This window comes from Pleurodeles waltl, chromosome 4_1 (genome assembly GCF_031143425.1).
Source record: "Pleurodeles waltl isolate 20211129_DDA chromosome 4_1, aPleWal1.hap1.20221129, whole genome shotgun sequence".
NCBI classification, from domain to species: Eukaryota; Metazoa; Chordata; class Amphibia; order Caudata; family Salamandridae; genus Pleurodeles; species Pleurodeles waltl.
The window spans coordinates 715,107,095-715,124,904 of NC_090442.1; the positions used below are offsets into that span (position 1 = coordinate 715,107,095).

The following is a 17,810-nucleotide window of genomic DNA, read 5'->3' on the forward strand; positions in this document are numbered from 1 at the left end:
AGACAGGGCAGTGGAGCAACCACAAAACAAATAGAACTCCAGCCCACACCACAACCATAATGACACTAGTATAGAGTAAGATGGCAAACTGATATCTTCAAGTGTCAATATGTACAGAGACAATGTTGAGCAGTAGTCGGTATCCAAAATAGCAGCATTGATCTTCACTCCAGAATTTAATAATAGAGGGCCCTGAGATAATTTAAACAGGTCTAACATACTATATCTTTTGAGCAATACTCCCTCACTCTCCTATCCAACATCGGCACATTTGCGATCTATGAAATGTAAGAACTGTGCTTGGATTAACCAGAGAGTCCCCTTTGACAGAATGGTCCGAAATCGCAGATATTAAAAACATCAAAGCAGAACCCAGGAAATTTAAAGAATGGGGCAGCCTTGTAAATATGACAGTCCAGGAAAAATATCCCCATGTCCTATCAGAAAGACAACAAGCCCTGGCTCTAACAATATGACTGCCTGAATACAGAGTCCTACAATTGGAGACCTGACTAAATTGAGTAGGAGCACAGGTCTTTTCACCAGTAAAGTAAAAGGCAGAGTGTGAGTGCCCTCATGCAATTCTGAGCCATTGTGTGCCACTGGAGGATACTAAACGGAGTAGGAACACAGGTCTTTTCACCAGTAAAGTAAAAGGCAGAGTGAGTGCCCTCATGCAATTCTGAGCCATTGTGTGCCACTGGAGGATAAAGTAATACTTATGTGGATATATTTACTCTGCCTACTAGACTCAAGGTCAAACAATCCATGTGGCTTGTCACTTAGATCATCATTATTCTTATCGATTAGGGGGGGAAACAGACATAAATCAATTACAGTACACCTTAACCATGTCCTCATTTTGAAATTGACATCAAAGATGCACTAATTATGGGGCATATCCATTTGTTTCTTTTATTGGAATAGCTGCATCACAAGGCAGTGGATATGTTTTATGCTGAGGCTGGAGGTTATCGCATAACTACACTAACTCTGGTTAGCACGGAAAACACTTCTCCCACAAACGTAATTCCTTCGCTGTTCCGTGTGCGCAGATTTTCCTTACTTTCCTCTCCCAGGATTTGCATCCCCGAGATATGGGATGTTGAAAGCTTCATAGCAAGTGGTTTCTCGCCATACTTTTACCTGATACAATGGTGTGAGAAATGAATTACTCTAAACTGTTGCTCGTTATAAAGGGAGCTTAAGACGTTCTCAAGTCTCCTTAACTATTTCAGTGAAGAAGGCAAAGAAGAAGCAGAAGAATCTGTTTCTGGGTATTTTCTCTGTATTTTCCCCAGGGACATGCACAATAAACCACTAAGTTTACTGGGCAAAAGGAATTCATGCTCTTAACTTCAATCTCAGCATCCATAAATCTTTGAGATTCTCAGGCCCACCACTGTGGCCCGAAACTGAAAGACTACAATGCAATTAATCGGAGCTGAGAAAAGCTGAATGTTATAAAAATCGCAATGCCATGCTGAAGTGAATGCTTTAACATTGAAGCATACAACACTGTGCACCCTACCCTCTTCACAACTATGGTAGGACTTTATCCAGAAGTGGAAATAATTCCATACTCCTGTGCAGGATAAACCTCTGAGGAACCCATTTGGTATTAAAAAAACAGCCTTCCTGATAGGTAAAATACATCTGCCTCTGTATAGGCCCATTCCACATACTCTCCCTCTCTTATTGGTATTTCCTTGATGTGCCTAATCCTTCTAACAATAATATATCGTATATTGCATAAGATTTTACAAATGATGCCCACAAAAACATGCACGTAAGAAATCTGCCTTACCTGCGTTTCATCCAGATTGTTTGACTTTTGTTGGACTCTATTGTTTTCTTGGCCTTAGAACTCTGTGCATGTTACTCCTGCTAACCAGTTATGCAGTGCCCGTGCTTGCCCCTTTAAACATGGTTGAAGTGGCATAATCATACTTTACTTTTCTAGAAGGCCCTTGTCCCTGTGAAGTGTACCCAAGGCCTGGAAGTTAAATGCTACTAGTGACCTACAGCATTAATTGTACCACCTACTATAGTAGTAGTACAAACATGGCTTTAGGCCTATCACCACAGCCTGGATTGTAACAGTGCAAACAACATGCACTGAGGCCTGCCAAAATTGACCCTTTTAATAGCAAAAACGTTGACTTATAATATTAGTAAGTCTTCCCCTATGTGAGCCTTATAGTCTACAAGGTAGGGTGCATGGTATTTAAAAGCTATAGTCCCTGTAGCAGGCCTAGCTGTCCTAAGCATAAAAACAGAGAACACATTAAAATACTAATACTGTACCTTGGGAAAAGAACCAGCTAGGAAAATAATGAATTCACTATTTTAAAATATGTATTAAAAATCCTATTTAACAGTGAAGATAAATATGAATAACCTTTAAGGAAAACTAACATTTAGAAAATAAAATGATCTTTTACTCTCCTGGACTACCACAAGGCTAATGAGTATAGGCCTCAGCCAACTCTTAGCCTATGCTCAGCCTTGAATAGGTGTGAAAATGGTACGAAATGCCTCCAAAAAACAGTTAACGGGCTGGTCTGCCATGTCTCTCGGTTTGGTATGGGCACAGTACTTGCCTCAAACTGGATTTTAGTGTTAGATGTGGGAGGACATTATGATCACCATAGTACGCTCATGTGCACCCCCAGCCCTCAGAGCCAAGGTTAGTGCAGCCTCAGAATTTTGCCATTTTGAAAATGCTCCAGCACATGGCATATTTGAAGTAAGGCAAAACAAAACTACTGAAAAAGTGAGAGATGAAGTCACTGGAAACTTTTACCCCATTGGTTAGGGCATGTCCAACAGTCACCCCACCACCCAGCTAGTGCAAGGCTGTCAGTGACCTGAGAGGAGCCCTGAAAGACTGGACCTGTTCCCTCTTGTACACAGGGCAAAGAAATGGACTCCAACAGTTGGTTGGCTGTGTGGCTACAGGGAGACAACAAGCTGGAAGATGTCTTTTTCTATAAGTACCCAGATGATCAGTGGCAAGTGGACCTGGAATGGACCCTGCTGTTGGCCTCTGCCTGACACCGTGAGAGTCTCTGAGTTCCTCCCCTTGGGTCCTGAGAAGGGGGGGCAGGGGGTGAGGGGGGGGTAGAAGAGTACTACTGTAGTGGATTGGAATTTAAAGGGCTTAAGTCAGAAGGTAAAATCTCTAACCAGGATGACCCTGGTTGGTGTGTTTGACCCATATTTCATTGTGGTCCTGATCTATGACAAACATTGGTGTTTTCATGCTTTTTGACATTATTTCTACTGAAATATTTATAAAAATCATATTTCCGGTTTCCCCTTATTAGATTGTTATCACTCTGGTGTCATTGTCTTTATTAAATGTTACTCTATATTTCTCTAGTTCATTTTGGCCTTTTTATTGTTTTGTATTCTTACTGCATTTTTGTTTTAGTTCTGCATAAATACTTTACACATAACGCAGAATTAGGCATGTCTGTTCTCTACCACAGCTACCAGAGGTTGAGCGCAGGTTAAATTTAGTGACTTTGAGAGTCTACACTTACACTGGTTGTGAATATTCTCCGAGGTGGATAATCAGCCACCCCAAATAGTAATCCAATTTCTTACATTGTGAATCAGGAAGGAGGAAAATAGAGACCAAAAGCAATGTTTTTGAGCCTTGTAACTCAAGCTCCTGTCAGCTGACAGGAATCATTAGGAGGATTCTAAAGATCAGCCCTTCTCACAGCACCATCTTGAGTAATCAGGGCAGCACTCTCAGAAGTGTGTGGTTCTAACAATTCAAACGTTGTCTTATAGTCAAGATGTACCTAAAATGAAAGATCTGGATTGAGAAAAAAAGTACAAAGATGAAACGCACAGGCACACATATGCAGCTTCCTACAAGGTTACTCAAAACTATTCTTAACATTGTTGCATACAGGAACTAAACTGGTGAGCATTAGCGACAACCCCTTCATTTCACTCTGATACAAAAGCAAACACCAAACTCTATTAACTGTGTCTTATGTGTAATTTTTACTCTCATTGTAAAATTTTGCATGCTTTGTTGGTGGTTTAACAAAAAAATACCGAATTCGATGTAACAGTACTCCACGATCAAAGAGCAAGAAAACACCACAGTACATAAACCTCTGTTGTTGCGGCTTTGCAAGATACTGGTGCCATTTAAGTAGGAGGGATGTTTATTTCATGTTTTATCCTTAGACTACAGCCACATCCTGATAACTCTGTTAGGGTTCCATGCTCTTAATAATAGCCAGGCTTCCCCCAGCCCGTAGCTCCCACCATTCCATACGTCATCATAATCTCACAGCATTCACACTCCACATTCTACAGCATTCCTACTTGGCCTATACACAGACATGTTACTATATCATCCACTTCCCTTACACACAAACCAACTAGACATGATGCGCCCCTACAATATCCCTAAATGTGTACATGTCTCTCTGACTAGTAGCTTCCCTAGTTAACATACAAAAACCATGAATAAATTTTTTTTTTAAATCACAACATTAAACAATCCCTCAAATTAATAAATTTAGTCTCAAATATCCACAGTAGGATTCCCCTTGGCCAAACATATTACAATTAGCCACAAACTTAAAGAAACAATCTCAAAACCACTATCAGATTTTAGTGGTTGTTGAATAATTACGGTCTCAAATCTCTGAGGAATGGATAGTAAAATTGCATACATTTCCCAACACAGAGACTACCTGTAATGTGGATCACACAAGAGGTATGGTTTTAACACATGTAGATGCCTTTCTAGAGGCCGCTTGGTAAGCTTAAAAAAAAAAAACAGCCCACAGGTAATCTTCCCTCCTGTGTTTCTCAGCGGCAGAGTTTTAAATAGAAATACAGAAGTACTGGTCCTCTCTATTCAGAGCACCTACTTGCTCTTGAGAAGTGATTGTATTCTCTCATTGAATATATTGCAACTGTGCTGAAAAGTGCAGGTACTCTTCCTTTCAAATTAAAAAAGTGTAAGCACTCAGTACCGGACAGAATATGCCCATTTAAAGGTCTGCTAAAAAAAAAAAAAAATAATAATGTTTGAATCTTTATTAAAAAAAAACATTTAAAAAAATGACATCCCTCGTGTTTTAACATAAATATGAAAATAACTAACAATCCTATAACAAACCCAAATTACGGAGCATTACCACGGTCACGACAAATCTAAACAACTTCTAATTTCCTAAATGCCTCGCCTCTTCCTGTGTGCATGAAGGGGGCGGTTCCCTAAAAGCCGCCATGCGTTCCAGAAGGCCGTGACGCATTTCGTCCTTTCGTCCTGTAAACTGAAGCGGAGACGGCCTCGCGGATTCTACTGGAAGGCGCTTGTGACGCACTCCGTGTTATGTGGCGATATGAACGCTAAATGTCTTCTAAACCTGCCACCAAGGAGGTAAACGCGGCACATTCTGCACCTCCCTCAGTTACTGCGGAAACGGGGCGTTTTCCACCCTGCACCCGATGTGACGCACTTTGTTTTTGATCTGTCCGAGGTCTGGGCGTGGCCTCTTGCCCGCCGCCTGTGACGCATTCCCTCTGAAAGCAGGAGGGGGTGTTTCCCGCGCTCCTCGCCCTTTCCCTCCAGCTGGTGTGACGCACTTTGTTATTCGAGCCAGCTGGGGCGCAGAGTGCGCCACACCGGCAGCAGGCGGGTCCCTGAGCACCGCAGAGCACGACACATTCCGTGCGAGCGCTGCGCGTCAAAGGCAAACCAGCTTTCCCCACGGGCACCTCCCCTTCGCTAGGGCCGATAGACGAGAAAGGCCGCCACCGTCCTTTCTCCCCCAAACACCGATGTAGTTATCTTCAACAATAACAAATGCCGATGGAACCTTAAGAAATGTGGGTTCACCAAACAGATTTAGACACCACGAATTAGCTGCACGCTTATTGCAAACTGTAAGTTTCTTTTACTGACCCTAAACCGATTATGTAACATTTCAAAGAACGAGCAGAGGAACTGTAACTAAATTTAAAGTTATGTAACATTAAACGAAAATGCGCGAGGAACACCCCTCGCATAGTGTTATGCTACTAGTTAACTTCTTTCTGAACAAGACCAATGCCAAATGGTTTCAGTATAAGTCTGAATAAATAATAAAAACAGGCCTCGCACAGAGAAATCATGCAAATTGTTCAGCGGGCATGCCCTTAGCTTACAAAACGTAGGTTCCGAGGGCCCTATGTTATTAAATGCTTTATATTTGTGTCTGCAATGTTCATGCCTCCTGCCCGGGTTCAATTGATATTGCTAAAGTTATAGTAGGAGCAACTGAGATATGGAACGAGATTAGTCTTGCTTGAACCTACGTCGTTTCTTTCCTTAGGCTTGTGATCGGCGACTGTCTCCATTCGGATAATATGGCACATGGCTCAAGACTTGTATACGAATTTTATTTCATTTTTATTAGGTCCTAAATGTGTATTAATTTTACTTGGTGGAAGCAAACCCATAACGAAAGGTAGTAACCATTGGTGCCCTGGCTCGGGGCCTCACAGCAGCCCTCGGGCATTTTTCCTTTGACAGTGTTGTCCATGTGCACCACATGCTCCTGGCCAGAGGTTCTTCCCCCTATCTGCCCTTCTCGTAAATCCACTATGGCACTGGTTGTCCTCTACAGGGGGTGTGATTTGTTGTGTTTCGTTTTTATAGCTGATTGGGCTGCCGTAATCATTGAAACACGCCCCTTTTCAGCACACCCACCCCAGTATTTTCTTCTCTTTCGTCCCTGCCTGGTTTCTGGAATTCCTTTACTGAAATCCTAAGTGAACTCACACTGAAGACAGCAACATTCACAGACTTTTATGCGTTGCATTCTCATCCAGAAAACGTCATAAGGAGAAAGCACTGTCGGCTTCGGCAGGAAAAAGGGCATCTCTATGCTCTACAGCATAAGTCTTCCAACCGGGAGGCCTTATTTGATCTCATGAGGTGCGCAAGGCTCTAGCCAAGTAAGGCATACTGCTTATATCAGTGCTTTGTTATAAGTGAAAAAGATCCGTGTTAGTAAGCCACTCTGTAATGGGTCATCACTAATATATTTAGTCATTTATATCCTGGCTGGGAGTAGGTATCAAATAGGGAAGGATTCCAAATGTTCCTCAAACCTCTCTCGCCCATTTCTGATAAGCAAAGATATTTTTATACTTTAAAACACCACGCTGACCAGAATAGTGTGTTTGGCAATCATGTATTTAATTGCATATCTAAAAATTGCCAATTTAACAGGAAGATTGTGGGGGGTGGGAGTAGGTGATTTTTCTTTTGGGGGCAGAGAGGGGCACAGCCTTAAAACGTTTGAAGACCACTGCTTTAGAGGTACCCAGAGGCTACTGCTAAGGTTCACACATCTGACAGGTAAATAGAGCATGGCAGCATCATCGGTTAGGCACTGTGTTCTTTGAGCTGTTCTGAATAAAAGGACTTGGCTTTAGAACATGTCATCAAATCTGGCAATGGCCCAATTCCATGCAAGAATGTGAAACTAAGGCCCTTATACAGTTTGTTTGAATCGAATTACTTTTTATTGCACCACATAAATAAAACCCGGGGGTACATTATTTATTGGGTACGATAAATAGCACACATTACAAGTTTTTTTGGAGTAACATTCGGGATCTTCTTGCAAATCTTCATCGTAAAGTTCGTACCATATGCGTGCCCCCCCTCCTCTTCTGCCAGTTTTGATCTTTTGATATTTAACATATCCCATAATTACCAGAAGCAGTAACTACCACCCACTTCACAATACTGGCCCTTTTGCAAACTGGTTTAATTGTATGTCAGAAAATACAAAAACACTGGTAAGCAGGGCCTAAGTCGTTGGATGCACATGGATGAGGAATCCTTCTGGAGAGTCTGCAACTCAAGACATGAAAAATAAACACTTTTATTTATCTTGGATGAGTCGCTCACAATCGTCATAGAAAGCTAGGAAGTAGAAATCTATGTGGCTCTTAAACACTTGGGTTCTTTGTGGTTAAGCTTATGACCATATCGTTGGTTTCCTTGCTGTTACGCACCCAGATCTGTCAGATGAAATAAGATTACATTTGCCACTTTATTTTTGACACAACCCGTAGACTTTTGCAGCAAATGTATTGTACCTTCACTTTTAAAACTGCTTAAAAGTACAAGTGCTGCATCAATATGAATAAAAGCATTTTTCCGTCATCAGACAGAAGAACCTGGAAGAAATTAAGATGTATTTTCTCTAGCGTACAGCTCCAGTAGTCCTCGAAGGAGCATGGGCCCCGATGCAAATGATGAATTGCCTGCACACAGCTCCCCTCACAAAGGGATTTTTTTGCTGCGACACAAGCCGAAGATGCTGCTCACCTGCAGGGGGCTGGTAAGCATCGCAGGCACCAGCAAACCGCAGATTCCAGCCCATCTTGGGGAGGCAGAGACTTTCCCAGCAACGTCATGAATAGCTGCCAACGCGTTGCTCTTTTAGGGGGAACCGTTCCCCATATTATGCCCAAAAAATCTCTTTTAGTTTAACTGCCTCTACTTTTTCCTCCACAGGCAGCTAAGAAAGCCTTCATTTTCACGCAACGCACTCTCGAAATGCTCTGAAGGCAGTAAGAAACAGTCGCGCCAGCGCGCACTATAGAGATCTGTACAGTGACTGCAGGGAAGGTACATATCCCAAAAAGGACCATGTTAGCCTTTTAACTTCAAGAGGTCGACATACGAGTAGCATTTGCTCAGATGAATACCAGGCTAACATGGCCCAGTGGGTAAGAGCGATTATACTTGCCCTGATGAACATCCAAAATGTAATTTCTTTCCTTTAGGGGCGAGTAATTTAATACAATTCCAACCCACTCAGTTTTCACTGCATTCCCTCCCCTAGCTCAATCCCTAATTAAGGGCCGGAAAGGGAATGCAAATGAAAACATCACATTTTCAGCTCTGCATAACAAAGTGTGTGCAAACGGCTTTGCCAAGGAAGAAAAATAGCTAACAAATGGTATACGTGTTAACAGTCAACGTTGTTAAAGTAGTTCAGCATGGGAATCTATTGAACTACTTACTGACATCCACCTCCATCTCTTTAAGATCGATGCAAGTAGGTTTGCAGTGCTCGCTACATAGAATATCAGTTAGTTTAATAAACACGTTATATCCAAGAGAGACAGGGCTACTATCTCTGTGCCACTTAATGTCATATTACCTGACACGATTATAGTTAAGGAGCGTTCAAATCTGAATATTTGGTTTTATCTGTCAGTGCATATATTTTCCACCCTGATGCTCAGTCCTGAAACTGTCCATCCTTTTCCCAAATGGAAAATCCACGTTTCATTTCTCAAACACGAGCTCGGTTTTTTGGCTAAGCAGCTCCTGACACATTTCCCTGGAAGTCCCATTGTTTCATGTCAGTCACAGTGCCGAGGGTAGGGATTTTTCCCTTTTCTTAGTCTTTGAATTGGGTTGTCCGGTCACCCTAACGGATTAGCACATTTGGCATTTATTGGTTTCTAATGGAGGGAAAAGAAGTGCAAGTGACGCGTCTTTAAAGTGGTCCGCTGCCTTTCCAAAAGGCGCACACGTGCAGTCATGCAACCACATCTGAAATCTACAGTGCTTCTGACCCAATACAATATCGAGAAAGCCGCCCCCATGATCTTAACGCCTTCTCCAAACTAATTTATTATATCCCAAGTGCGCCACGGTTCCAAATATCTACCTCGACAAATACCCTCACTTCTTTTTGAAAGCGACATTGATCTCACCCATGTGAATCAAACGCTGTATATAAGAGTTATGGTATCACATGACCCTCGAAAGGAAGAGTATGGATTACTTTAGAAAAATCCACAAAAACGAGAATGGACAAATGAGTCACAATAATGAGGAACAAAACTCCGGTTCTTTATTGAGCTGTCATTGACCTCTTTATTTTTATTTGAGATATTTTCAGTGTTCAACATACAGAATACACCACAATTTGCCTAAAACATATGCCTCATCAATCCTCTACGTACATACATATTCAACATACTCACCTTGGGCTTCAGGTTATCTGAGCTGCTTTGTAAGCTGAGACCTGGCACGTATGTTCATTAATGGCTAAATATTAAAGTACATTCTCCCTAAACAATTTACATGAATTATATGCCATTTTATCGGCAAGTACGTTTTTGTTTAAATGGGAGAAAGGCTGTAATTGTTACTTAAATGTAAGCATCTTTCTTTATGTATCGTGCCATGCGTCTTCAAGACCCACTTCTAATCGTAGGGAATTCTAGCATTGAGGGGTGTAATATGCCTGGGATCAAAATCCCTGTGGCTACCTGTCTACGCTGGTAACAGAAGCCCAATATGCTACGTGTACCGTCGACTACTAGAACACTATTACTGATGCCGAGTCATTTACTCTTATTTAAATAGCGGATAAGGACCGAAAATGACACGCTGGCCCTTCCTAAATTGTGTCCTTATTATTTATGAAGCTAACCGTCTTACTAAAGAAACAGGAGGGGTACGAAAATGCGCACGCAGCCTCTAGTTGGATTAATGCGCTGTGTTGCTACGCAGTAGAAAAATCAGTCGTCTTTATTTAGCCAGCGCACAGCGCCGATACACACGTTGTCAGGGTTATTATATATATACTCCTTGAGAGCCAAACCCTCCCCTTCCTGCTTCAGGGGGATGGGGCTAGGATTTGAGGCTCCTGTCAGGCTGCAGGAGGAGGAGGAAGAGCCGAGGATGTAAACAGTAGATCCTGAGCTCCCCCTCCCCGTGTTTACCTCAACTTTGAATTTCATCTGCGCAACATGAATTGGAATGCAGACATTGGGAAAGAGAAGGAAAAAAAACTCAATCCCGTCAGCGGAGCCATGTGGCAAGGAACCAAAACATTTCCTCCTAGCGACACTGAATATTTTAATTTGCATTATCCATCCCCTTGTACCGACTTCCCATTTAGGTAAACATCGTCTTTTTTTTTTTTTTTTTAGAAATGTCAAGTACTGAACAAAACAGAAAAATAACTCCCAAACATCTACTGTAAAATGCAATTACAACATGGATCACGTTTTTAGCAGCCCATAAATACAATCTACCACAAACAATTATTTAGTTAAGAGTCGAATTCACATTTGCCTGGTCTTTGGGCGCCCTTGACTAAAGAGGTTATTACTGCAACACACTGCAAGTGGTACCTCAACTACCACGCAGGGTATGTGATGCGCTGTACTGTTGGTAAGAAGACTACAACAGCGGCACCTTGATTTTATAACAGCTCTTTGCTGAATGTAGTGGTGGTGCGGTTACGTGACGTTACTCCAAAAATAGGGCGCAGAAAGCCGGGTGATGGGAATAGATTGGCTCGTGTAAAGCTTAATATTCCCACACTCTTCTTACTAGTGTGGGGATGGGACAGCTTTCACATGGCAGAATTTACGACACTGACACAATTAACATACAGAGGTTCAAAGAACATGACGTACTGTACCCGCTTTCCTGTGCTTGCTTAATCCGTGTATCGAAGCAATATCTAATTCGAGAACCATCCTTTATGGTATTTGTAATTTTTTCAGAAAACTTTCTAGCCCGAAAACTATATACTTAGCCAATAACAGTTTACCAATATTTGGAGTATGAACTGCAGTGTACCTCTTAAAGATCTTGCACTATGTAAAAATAAAAAAATATACAGATTACAAAATACATACCACATTGTCTGCCTTCCATTTAAGTTTCTTTTTTCCTTTACGTCGTTTTGCGTCCACGAGTTAAAAAAGAAAAATGGACGAGATGTAATTTGGTCTTATATATCTCACGCCCATATTTATAGAGTTCAATATGAGGAATGTTGTTTTCAGGGCTTCTTTATCACCCCCTTTGGGGTTTTAAAACAGGCGGTCGGCCGGCAGGTGTATTGCCTGTGATCCTGATCTCTGTGATGTCTTCTGCTCCTGGGATCTAGCGGGCTGCTGTGCTGCTAGAGGTTTAAGAGGAGGCGTAGGAAGGTGGTGCGGCGGCTGCTGCCCTTCTCTGGCTGACTGTGTGGGCTCCAGGCTGCAGGTTGCGTACTTTCTATTTCCCATCCTCTCCCTCCCTCCTTGTGTTTTGGTAGCCCCGGGCTCTCCCAGTGCTTCTCTCTCACCAATGCTGCCTCATTATATCATAGATATCATGTGACAGATGCCAACGACAGAGAAGGAGGACCTGCTATGCAGCATACGCAGATGAAGGGCGAATAGGAGTTCGTCGACTCGGTAAAAGCAGCAGGCATGTGACGGGCCCACCTGGCTTCGAAGGGAGTAAGAAAATGTGAGGAATAACGTGGAGCAAGCCAATGTTTGCGACTACGTAGTTGAATTGTGTTAAGAGAGGACTGATTTTTAAGGTACCAAAAGTCTTTCTTCTATGTCCATGCAGTTTTAGTAAATACAATCGACACGGCCATCTTTAAACTGTTATTTTTATGATAGTGTAGGACCTCTGTAATGGCCGTGGACACCTTTTCCACCAATGTTGCTGTCGCTAAATGGTGGTTTGGCTTCGACCTCCAACAAACCTTTGTACTTTTCCGCAAAAGGTTATTGTTACTATCGAATAGTGATAGGTAAAATAGTAAACGTAACATTTTTTAAGAGACTTATGTATGTTAGGAGTAGTTTGTGGGCCTTAAACATTTTTCTAAATAGTCGAATAAGTAATTTTGCACGTATATATTACTAGTTAAGGTTTTATTTTATTATTAACATTGAAGAAAATCACCTTTCAAAATGGCCTGAACACTTAACACATTTTCCTTTAGGATTTTTCATGGCAGCGTCACGCTGAGCTCACGCTTTCCACTGCAGTATGAAGCGTTCGTGAATCACGTGTTGTTTCAGGATCACACTCTGCAGTGGCCGTGTTTCCTCGGTTTCCATGCCTTTATGAGAAGCCAATATTAATTAACGATGGGCATCAAAGGATAGAGAAGGAAAGGGAACCTGGGCTGACGTAAAGACACAGTATTCTGTGACCAGTAGGTTTGACATCACTCCTAAAATTTCTCTGTCAGAGCATTCAGCCAAGTGGAAAGTGAAGCAATACGCTGAGTCATGAATGACGCAGAACGTATGTTTTTCCTGAAGTAAAATATTAGTCATGAATCATGATTACACTTTTTTATCCATGTAAAATACAGGAATATCAAGGTCCATGAGATTACGGAAAGGGAATTTAAAGCGAGTTTGACTGGAAACGGATTATTCGGAGGGTATAACCGTAAATACGTTACAGTGGAGTGCTTGTTCAAATGAGCGCTGAAATGCAGTCAGGGGAGTATTTTGGTGTCGAAAGTGAGTATCTTGTCTTGGGGCTCTGTGCCTGGGATTAATATGGCGGAAAAAGGAGCAAAATATATAATGCATATGCTAACGCGTCCTTTTATGTTCGTTTATACACATTAGGACTCGTTTTTTAGGCCAACGAATCTTGTGACCCAGTGGTGAGACACCGTAGGACGAGATAACTGATTAATATGTCAAGCAATATATCAATGATATCATCAATATTTACCACCACAATGCACTTCACTTTGAATAAAGACATTAATCAAATTGTCGACACAACCATGACCTTTCAGCCATGAATAACCACACCTTTTGATAGAATTTTATGAATTTTATTCCCTATTGATTACAATCTATGAGCAAAAGAGTTAATCTCAATACCAAGAAGCATAAGAACATAGTCACAATATGGCAACTGTGATAAGATTTCATTAATGCAAGAATCACAAACATAAGAACATAGCACAGTGTAAGCATAGATCAGAATACAATGAATATTACGTAAATCTCAGTTCAGCATAGCGTAACGTCAGTCATTTGTCAATTTTGCGTCAGTCCGACTGATCTCCTATCCTAACCACTAATTAGCATCAGCATGTTAGGCTTCATGCAAAATAATTTAGAACACCAATTTAGGAAACATCTAACTATGGCCTCTATTCAAAATGAGCAGTTGGTACTTAGAAAGGAAAAGCAAACAGACAAATTACAAATTGCATTGTCATAATTACCCTCCAAGGATTAGGTCAGCACACAGGATCAGTCTTCGTCTTCACGACATCAGTCAAATCACCATCATGCTAACTTTGTCTAAAGGATCGGGGACACTTCCCTCATAAGGAGGAGAAGTGTAAAAGGGGCAGTCTATGGGTGAGGATAGTTTATTAAGTCTCAAAGTCACCAAACAGAGTGACAGAGTTTCTGGATTAAATCAATCGCATTCCGTACCTAGTTCTAACGACCCTTCTGTGACGTGGGTTTTTATCCCTTTTTCGTAATACCTTCCCCCAAAATTCTTTTGGACATTTACTATACCCCACTATCTTTAACCTATCAAATTATACATTAGGTAATTCCATTTGTCACCCCATGATAATTCATAACATTTTGATTGGTCTTCATAATTGACGCCTTTGAAGGTGGCACATCCGGGTTTACTTCACCATTTGGCACGTCTTCTCGGGTCATGAGTTTCCTTTGTCCATGGTTAAACGTCCTTGTACGTTACATTAATCTACATTTGTTTCAATTTTGTATATAAATTTATACTACAGCAGCAAGCATGCGGATGAGAACGGAATTCACATTGATACACTGGAATGAAGAAAAGGAACATTTGCAGGGTCATGGCCCTTTGCGAGTCAGCACACTGGAAAACAGAAAAATGCTTTTTAATATGAGAGCTAGGCAGCTAGATCCACAACTCGCGTTAACTTAAGGCCTATAGGTTTTTCAATGCAATATCGTAAATGCTAATGTAAGTTTGATTAATCATCTCACGAAAAGTTTTACTCATTATTGTCATTAGTAGCTCCACATATCATAGTCATAATTCAAATGCACGTTAAGCAAATCATTAATTATTGTCGTTTTCTATGCAGCATCATTAAACATTAATATAAACATTTCATTCTAATATATGTTATTTAGACTACGCTCTCTCAATCCCTCCTCTGATGACGCTCGTCATCACACAAACCTTTCTATTTTACCTTTCACTTTTAATTTTTAACCTTGCGCATAATGCGCATTTCAACATCTTGCCCTTTATGTGAACTTTCCCAAATTTAATTGAACATTTTCTCTCTTTCACTTTCTTCATTTCTTCTGGTTCTTTTAGTCCAATTTTTCTTAATTCTGTCATTAATTTTACATGCCCACCACAGTCCTAATAGACAGGCCAGAACAATTAATAGACCCATTAGTATTTTTGCAAGCACCCCATTCCAAATATTGGTAAACCAGCTCCCAACTCTGCAAATTCCTTTTCCAAATTTTTCCCATACTCCAGGTTCCTTCAAATCTGCACTATCTCTAGTTAAGTTAGTAAGCATACCTCTAATCTTTTTGCTATTCTCTGGAATGAACGAGCAACAATGGCGCTCGTTAAGCATTTTGCAGACCCCTCCACTCTTTGCTAAAAGAATGTCTAAAGCAAGCCGATTTTGAAGAGTCCTAGCTCTTTCTGTAGCAAGCCCCTGTGAAATTTGTCAGCATGTTATCCACGATAGTAGACAACTTTTGAATCTTCATAGAATTCAAGATAACCCCCACTGAAGGGATTATAGCCCCAAATATGTCACCAATGACTGCAGCCACTGATTCTCGTTTTTGTCTAGGATGTTGTAATTCAGACATTTTAGGTATTTGTTTTAAGTCATCAATTTGGTAAATCTTTGGGAAAACTATTCCCAAATAACATGTCCCGTACCATCCCCTAGGGAGACGGTAATAAGCAGTAAGTCCACAGATGTAATAGATCCCAGGGATCGCTGGATCCTGTCCATTCAACATAAATGTCTATTTACTCTGAAACAAAAACACATGTCTGCATTCACTCGTTCCCACAAACAAATTGTCTTGCTCTGATTTTGGCCTATATATACAAAGCCTACCTACATGCAATGCATAAATAGCTAGTTTGCCTTGTGTTTTGATTGCAGTGTAAGCATAATCATTTGCATATGTGCGTTTTTCTAACCCTTTTTCTAATCTTTCCTTCAATGCTTTGCGTCTATCATCAGTGTGATCTAAGAAGCTTTTCTCTACAGGTGATAGCAAGCAAGTGAAATTATTGCGATGTGCATAAGCAGTTCCAAATGTAAGCGTCGGCTCAAAGAATCCTCTAACTATTTTTATATCATGTTCCTTAGCTAACTTATTTAAGAATTCGATCACAGGTACAAAAGAAAACACAACGTCCAGATTTGAATAAAAGTATTGCACATGCTCTTGATTATAAAACCTTGTTAGTAGCAAGCTGCAACTAATCCCGTAAGTTAGAGGGAGGCTATGATAAGTAACTCCCTCCTGCACAGATGAAGGAATCTTAGTACACACATAACAAACCTTCGCATCCATGGTTTCCACATACTCATCTAGTAAGCAATAGAAGACATAAGTAGAAAGTTCCCCCTTTGAATTAGTTCCCTCCTGCAAGTGTCTCGCATCCTGCTCAAATCTCTCCCACGGTGTTAGTGTTGTAGTTTCAGGTTTTGAAGTAGCGTTAATAGTCTCTTTCTCTGTCCATGGCATTCCCACAATCACTCTCACAATTATTATTGCACACACAACACCTATTATGAGTCCTAGCCAACCGCACACCTTACTTCCCTTGTTACTACCTCTATTATAAGCCATGTCTGTATAGAATCAGATAGTTGATCAACAATCGACTTGAGGATGATTTAGAATATTCTTTTGCTCTCTGCGTGTATTTACAGCGTCTTCACTCTTTCCAGGACCCCCTTCTTGTCCAAATCAGGTTAGCAGTTTGTCACAATCGAGTTTCTCGAAGTCAATCCGGTTCTAATGTCACATTCGGTAATTTATAAAGTCTCTCTTTCAGTTTTCAGATTTTTCATTTTTTTTATTTTAACCAAGTCTTTCCTTTGGATCAGTTCAGGTACCGTAGTACTGGCCTGGTACTTCTTGGTCAAAACAGAATGCTAAGAATTCTTGTTGCCACTCAGATGTTGTAGCATACGCCCATTCAGGACCTGTATATCTTCTGTTTGCGACTCTCTTTCTTTTCAGCCTTCGTTCACCCTGTTGTTCTCCTTCACTTAGGTCTTCCACTCACGATGAAGCATTTTCCTCTGTTATTGTTTCACTTGATGTGTCTCTTATCCTGAAGAGTGGTTTCTCTGGCCAGTTATCACCCTTATGTGTCTTCTTTTGATGTGTCTTTTCAGGACGCTGGACAGCACCCTCCTCTTGTGATATGGTGTTTTCACTTGATGGACCTGCAGCTGGCTCGGGAGACTCTGGCACGCTCCGATTTCTCTCTACTATCTCTCCTTCTTCTTCTTCTTCTCCTCCCTCTTCTTCTGGGTCTGTACCGGGTTCAAGTTCTAACCCGTATCTGTCTACTTCTGGGAGAACCTCTCCTTGATTTTGTTCCCCTGCTGCCTCTACTGAGATAGGCACTTCGTCACCATTCTCTCAAACTCATTCACTGTTTGAGGGATGAGGTTGTTCTCAGTGGGTTCTCCGACAGTCTCAGTTCCTTCTTGGTTGTTTTCTGGCCCTGAGACTTCTCTTCCTGAAGCTGTTGTGCCGGAAACTTCAAGTTCCTCTTCAGCAGGACACGTTAACTTTTTTGTGTGACTGGCATGTATCCAGTTTGGAACTCCGGCACACTTTACAGCAGTAGTAGTTGTCAAGATTACTTGATATGGCCCTTTCCAACGTGGCTCCAGACACGACTTTCTCACGTGTTTCTTGACAACCACCCAGTCACCAGCTTGTAGAGAGTG

The 17,810-nt window shown here is 41.3% G+C and overlaps 1 long non-coding RNA gene across 10 annotated transcripts in view; it reads right to left on the reverse strand.

Annotated features, from left to right (window-relative positions):
• LOC138288080 (uncharacterized) overlaps positions 1-12,270 on the reverse strand; it is a 472,675-nt gene extending 460,405 nt beyond the window's left edge. Inside the window, exon 1 of one of the 10 annotated variants that reach the window (XR_011202326.1) lies at positions 11,716-12,270. This is a non-coding gene — a long non-coding RNA (uncharacterized lncRNA). The remainder of the gene's footprint in view (positions 1-11,715) is intronic. The other 9 variants (XR_011202329.1, XR_011202330.1, XR_011202331.1 and 6 more) reach the window with 9 other exon arrangements.
• Between the last annotated feature and the right edge of the window lie 5,540 nt (positions 12,271-17,810).